Here is a 6,000-nt window from a genome sequence, read left to right as displayed (position 1 = left end):
GTTCAACAATGCACTACCTCCTGACTGTCTGAGTACACCAGCCTGTTTGCTGGACGTGTACAAAGTATCTTTGCCAAATGAGTGTTTTTCATGGTGTACTTTCATACGACCGTGTTCAACAACGCACTACCTCCTGACTGTCTGAGTATACCAGCCTGTTTGCTGGACGTGTACAAAGTATCTTTGCCAATTGAGTGTTTTTCATGGTGTACTTTCATACGACCGTGTTCAACAATGCACTACCTCCTGACTGTCTGAGTACACCAGCCTGTTTGCTGGACGTGTACAAAGTATCTTTACCAATTGAGTGTTTTTCATGGTGTACTTTCATACGACCGTGTTCAACAATGCACTACCTCCTGACTGTCTGAGTACACCAGCCTGTTTGCTGGACGTGTTCAAATTTTTGCAACGTTAGGTATAAGGCTTTTCTCCATTCCTCTGATATGTTGGAGAGATGAGACTCCCACCAGACGTCAATACGGACATTAAATTCGCACCAACCTATTACATTTAAGCAATTTATAAATTCTAGTCAAGTGTTACTGTCCCATATTTCTAAACGTGTTGTTTCTTTTTCCAGGGCACGTGGCTTCATGATTTAACTGTGCTGTTTGATTCGAATGGAAAAGAATTTGTTGTTGATCTTCAGTTAAATAGGTGAGATAAGCAAGTGTTAAAGGATGATCCCTTAGGCCTTACTTACTCTATTTGTATTTGTAATAAAACAAGGTATTAGTATATTCATAGATATTTACAAAAAAAAAAGAAAAAGAAAGAAAAAGAAAAGGAAAGAAAAAAATCCTGTCAATTGCAACGTATTGCCTTTGTAGAAGCAATAGAGGAAATGTGATAAGGGGGGAAATACAAATTACTCAAACTAACTGTACCAAGGTATAATCTAGGTCATAATGCGATAATTTCTTAGTTTCTGAGCGTAATCAAAACTGAAGTTTGATATTTCCCAACTAATCACTTTATTGTATTAAGTGATTTCAGATATAATGATAGTTTTAACAGGAAAAATCTATTATTATTATTATTATTATTATTATTATTATTATTATTATTATTATTAAAGTATTCTACCTTCTGGCAGGTCCTGGGAGTAATGATTTTTTTTTTAAATTATAAATTTGGGCCTGAAAATGTTTCTTTCACGTTTTCCGATCTTCAGCTTCCTCTTTTAGCTCCCAATATTTTCATCTATTTTTCAAATCATCAATCAGCTGTATTCTTCTTCTTCCTATTCCTCGCTTTCCTTCCATCTTTCCTTCTATGGCGGTATAAAGAAGACAATTTCTTCGCAAGATATGTCCAATCGAATTGGCCTTTCTACGAAAGATGTTGGCAAGAAACGTCCTCTTCTCTCCTATCCGTTTTAAACATCTTCGTTTGTTACTCTTTCAGTCCATGTTTCTTTGCCATATTCCACCAACACCACATTTTAAAGCTCTCTAAGTATTTCTTTTCTAACTTCCGTAATGTCCAAGTCAGTGAACCATAAAGTCCAATACTCCATATATAGCACTTGACCAACTTCTTACTAAGTCCAATATTCAGCCTCCTTGTTAAGAGTGATCGATCTTTTCTTATTGAATGCTTCTTTCGCTATGGTTATTCTTTACTTAATCTCTTTGATGCAGTAAGCGACTTTCGTCACTATATATATATATATATATATATATATATATATATATATATATATATATATATATATATACCGACTTTTGAAAAGAGCTAAAAAAAAGTAGAAAACAATTTGAAAAGCTCTGAAAAGCATAAAATAATTTTTAAAAGCGCCAAGAAGTTAATACAATCAATAAAAAATTAAATATGTGCCAATTCAAACAAATTATTGTCTAATATAAAATCATACTTTTAATAGTAATTTTATTAGTCATTAATTTGATTAGCTTGACACAGACTTCAAATTCTTTTATTGATATACATAAAAGTAACCAAAAAAGCTCTGTCGCTTTTTGTGAAGGTTTCTGTTCAATTGGCCCTCACACCGTGAATTGAATATAAATGGAGATAAGGCGAAGGTAAGTTGTTTGTGTGGGTATATCCAATATACTACCTGGTTGTGGCAGTTCAGTTACACCGTGAACTTGCGTAAGGACAGAGTGAACATGGGACCTCCACAGAGCGTCATAAGGGCGTGTACGCTGTACGAGTTCAAACTGGGGTCAAACGCCGCTGTAGTGGGCCGGAAGATATGCCAGGCCTTTGGTGAGAGTGTAGTGACTACGCGGACAGTACAACGGCGGTTTAACAAGTTTAAGGACGGTGACGAAACACTCGAAGACGCATTATGTGAAGGAAGACCAACACATCCGCATGCAGCAATTGAGGCGAACAGTGGACAGACATGTGAGGAACTTAATTTATAATAAAGAATACAGACAGCCTTGTAAGAAAGTTATGTTTAATTTAGGTGAGGAACTAAGATTACCATTCAGTGTATGAGTGGAGAAACCAGTCGGCAGCACCACAATTAACTTGGGAAGCACTACAAGTTGGGTCGTTGGGTCCCACATGATTTGACTCCGGGCCACAAGGCTACTCGAGTAGACACCTGTGTTTCTTTGCTGTCTCGTCTGAGGAAGGAGCCATTTCTGGACAGGGTGCTGACATGTGGGTCCTGTACGAAGCTTCACGGCACCGTCATCATTGGTTACCATCCCATGAACCGGTTCCAAAACAGCCGAAATCAGCACTGCACCAGAATAAGGTTCTCTTGTGTATTTAGTAGACTGCTCGCGGCATCGTGTATCAAGAACTGCTACCAGCTGGTCAGAACATCAATGCAACTGTGTACTGTCAGCAAATGAACCGTGGTCAAGAAAAACTCAAAACTCTGGAGCCAGCACTTTTGAACCGCAAAGAGGTCCTGCTGTTAAAGGACAACGCTAAACCCCATGTAGCTAGGGACACCATTCTACGCCTTGGATGGGAAACACTATTGCATCCGCCATACTCCTCGGACATTGCACCGTCCGATTATAACCGGTTCCATTAGTTGGACAATCACCTTAGAGGACGCCAGTTCAAATCGCTAGTAGAGGTGCAAAATTGCGAAATGTACTTCATACCTTCTTCGCTTCACGGTCCATCAAGTTCTACCGCGATGGAATCCATGGCCTTCCAGAACGTTAGCAGATCGTCGATGCTTATGGGGACTATGTTTGATCTTCCAGGTACGTCTTAGGTGACATATCGATGTTCGAAGGTGGTGGGTGAAAAAGCGATACAACTTTCCTGGTTATCTTCATAATAATAACTTTTAGAGATTTTTTTTGAAGTCAGTTAATAATTTTTAAATAAAAGTTCGTATTTTCTGGGTTTTATAGCTTTTTGAAAGCTTTTAATATCCTAACTATATATAAAACTACATGAACTGACATAAAATAAAAGGGTACTTCCGATTGAAGTAGAAAGTTGAAATTTGGCATGATTATAGCTTTCCAGGACTAACCCACAGGAAAATTGCCAAAAATGAATATTTTTAATTGTTAGGAGGGTCTAAAAGGGGAATGAAGAAATTCCCATGTTATTTAAATGGGCTTTTCTTGGGATACAAAATCTTACCTTTTAGATAGTTCAAATACGAAAATAAACTTAAAATTTGGTAGAATTATGGGTTTAAGAAGTGCGAGGCCGTAGGTTGAGTAAGCGCGGGGGCTAGGGGTGACCCCCCAGCTGCGCCAAAATTCAGGAAATGTTAAGAGCAAATAATCGAAATTTACTCTTCATGCAAAGGCTGATACGTAAGAGATGCGAGGCCGTAGACAAGCAGTCGTGGGAGTCTGGCCATAGGTTAGTTTTACAATATAAAAAACTACATGAACTGACATAAAATAAAAAGGTACTTCCAGCTGACGTGGAAACTTCAAACTTGGCAGGATTGTGGTTTCCGGGACTAATCCACAGGAAAATTGCCAAAAGTGAATATTTTTAATTTTAGGGGGTCTAAAGGGGGGATGAAGAAATTCCCCGTGTTATTTAAATGGACCTTGTTTTTGGACTATAATCTCATATCTTAGGTGCTTGGAATTGGAATAAAACTTGAAATTCGGTATGCTTGTACGTTTTTGTTACCATTACCTAAATAAATCACTAAAAATAAAAATAAAAAGTCCAACTTTAGAGTGGTTTTACGGGGAACTGAAAAATCTTTCCCATGTTACTTATATGGGACACTTTTTACATCCCAAAATTAATGGGCACTTCCTGTAGGGTTACAACGACTAAATTTGACATGGTTGTAGGTTTTCGGGACTGGGGCAATCCAAATGAAATCGACCAATTTCCAGATCAAGGGTTGCTGACAAAATTTATTTATTTTTTATTTTTTTTTTACCTAAGATTGTACCACATCCAGGGAGTCGTAAACGGATATTCATTTATTTTTTAGCCGCGCAGGTTTATTTGTAGCGGCCATTTTGTATAGGCGCGTGTGCGTAATTTGCACTTTTCAGAGGATTCTGTTAAATGCTGTAACTTCTTAGGTTTTAAATATAATGAGTTCAAACCAAAACCACATGAAAGATAATGGAATGAACAACATTCTGTGTCCTGTGGACACTTGGGACGTACTTTATAGAACGTCGGTGCAAAAAGCTCTGAACATTGATGTTGGAAACCTAAAAATGTTCGTTTTGGAATGTATATTTTGAAACGAAATAAATGATTCAAATTCAATTTTTTGTCTACATAGAGACTAGATAATAGACAACGTCATAAACAAGTTTCAGATTTGAGAACCGTATATTTGATTTTTTTGAAAACTTCTAAACACTGCGAATTTTCGAAAATTGTGTATTTTCACCATCAAATATCTCAAGGAAGGACGCTTATGAAAAATCTCAAATTTGCACAAAATAGACTGAAATATTTATTTGTAAAATATGAACAAAATCACGTGAGTAATTTTTGAGAAAATCGTCCGAAAAAGTTCACCCCCAAGAGTAAACCACCCCTCCTCGATTTTTCCATAGATATACCGCAGTATAGGGTTGTTATTGAAAATTTGATTTTTGATGATCGTTAGAGCCATTTTTTAAAAAAGAAAATCGCAAATTATGATTTTCATCCTTCAGTAAACTACCCCTAATTTTAGGGGTAGGAAGAAAATTTTTAAAAAAAACTGGAGAACTATGTACAGAAAAATTTTAAGTTTAAAATTTGGTATCAATACGTTGAACGGTATGATCTCTAGGCAATTGTATATCAAGACGAACAGACGGACATATTTCGAAATATCACTTTTTCGTTATGTACAGGCCATGAAACGTTGTAAATTCATTGCAATCTTGAATATTTTTCTCCACCACCATACTTTCTTCTCTCATTTCGTCGCTCGAAAGTAAAAACTCATCAAAATGGTTAACCTATGTTGAAGTAATAGTTTTACATTACATTCAATTATATTACAATACCTCGAGATGTCTGGAGGGAGACGATACCACAAGAGGGCACCCGCCCTCATGTCCCCTCTAGCGCCACTTGTATATTGAATCACAAAGATATTTAAAAGAAGAGGAGCGCGAATCAAAAGATCTGTTCTTGTCAGCAACCTGTATATCTTCTGAGGTACACCTGTTTCGTTACTTGAATTGTTACTTACACTCTTGATAGTAAATGCTTAATTTCCTTAAATATGCTATCAGCAATAGAAATGCCTGAATACTTACATGTTACTGAAATCTCAATAGTAAGTGAAAATTACAGAAATGTATATGCATCTTTTCTATTTACATACAACAAGTACAAATAACTTTTCATGAAGTTAAATTATGAATTATGGGTGTTACATTTGAAATATTTAGGAATAAAACAATCTGTCAAGGAGGAAGACCTCTTGCATAATGAACTTGTCAAATGTCCTTCACCATATAAGTGTAAAATGAAAAGGTAAAACTTACAATTCGAATAATGAGGATTCTGGCAAGATGTTGACCATGGCAAATGCTTCGAACTTTTGGGGAATTAACG

The 6,000-nt window shown here is 36.5% G+C and overlaps 1 protein-coding gene across 1 annotated transcript in view; it reads left to right on the top strand.

Moving 5' to 3' along the window:
- Positions 1-494: 494 nt before the first annotated feature.
- Positions 495-6,000, top strand: part of LOC145666977 (zinc metalloproteinase-disintegrin-like 4a) — a 75,406-nt gene continuing 69,900 nt past the window's right edge. The window contains exon 1 of the mRNA XM_081734637.1: positions 495-660. The gene's annotated coding sequence lies outside the window, so the exon portion shown is untranslated. The remainder of the gene's footprint in view (positions 661-6,000) is intronic.

Source organism: Thermobia domestica, chromosome 12, assembly GCF_964235325.1.
Source record: "Thermobia domestica chromosome 12, izTheDome1.hap1.1, whole genome shotgun sequence".
Classification (NCBI taxonomy): Eukaryota; Metazoa; Arthropoda; class Insecta; order Zygentoma; family Lepismatidae; genus Thermobia; species Thermobia domestica.
Note: the sequence above shows the minus strand (reverse complement) of the source record. Positions and strands in the feature narration are given on the sequence as shown.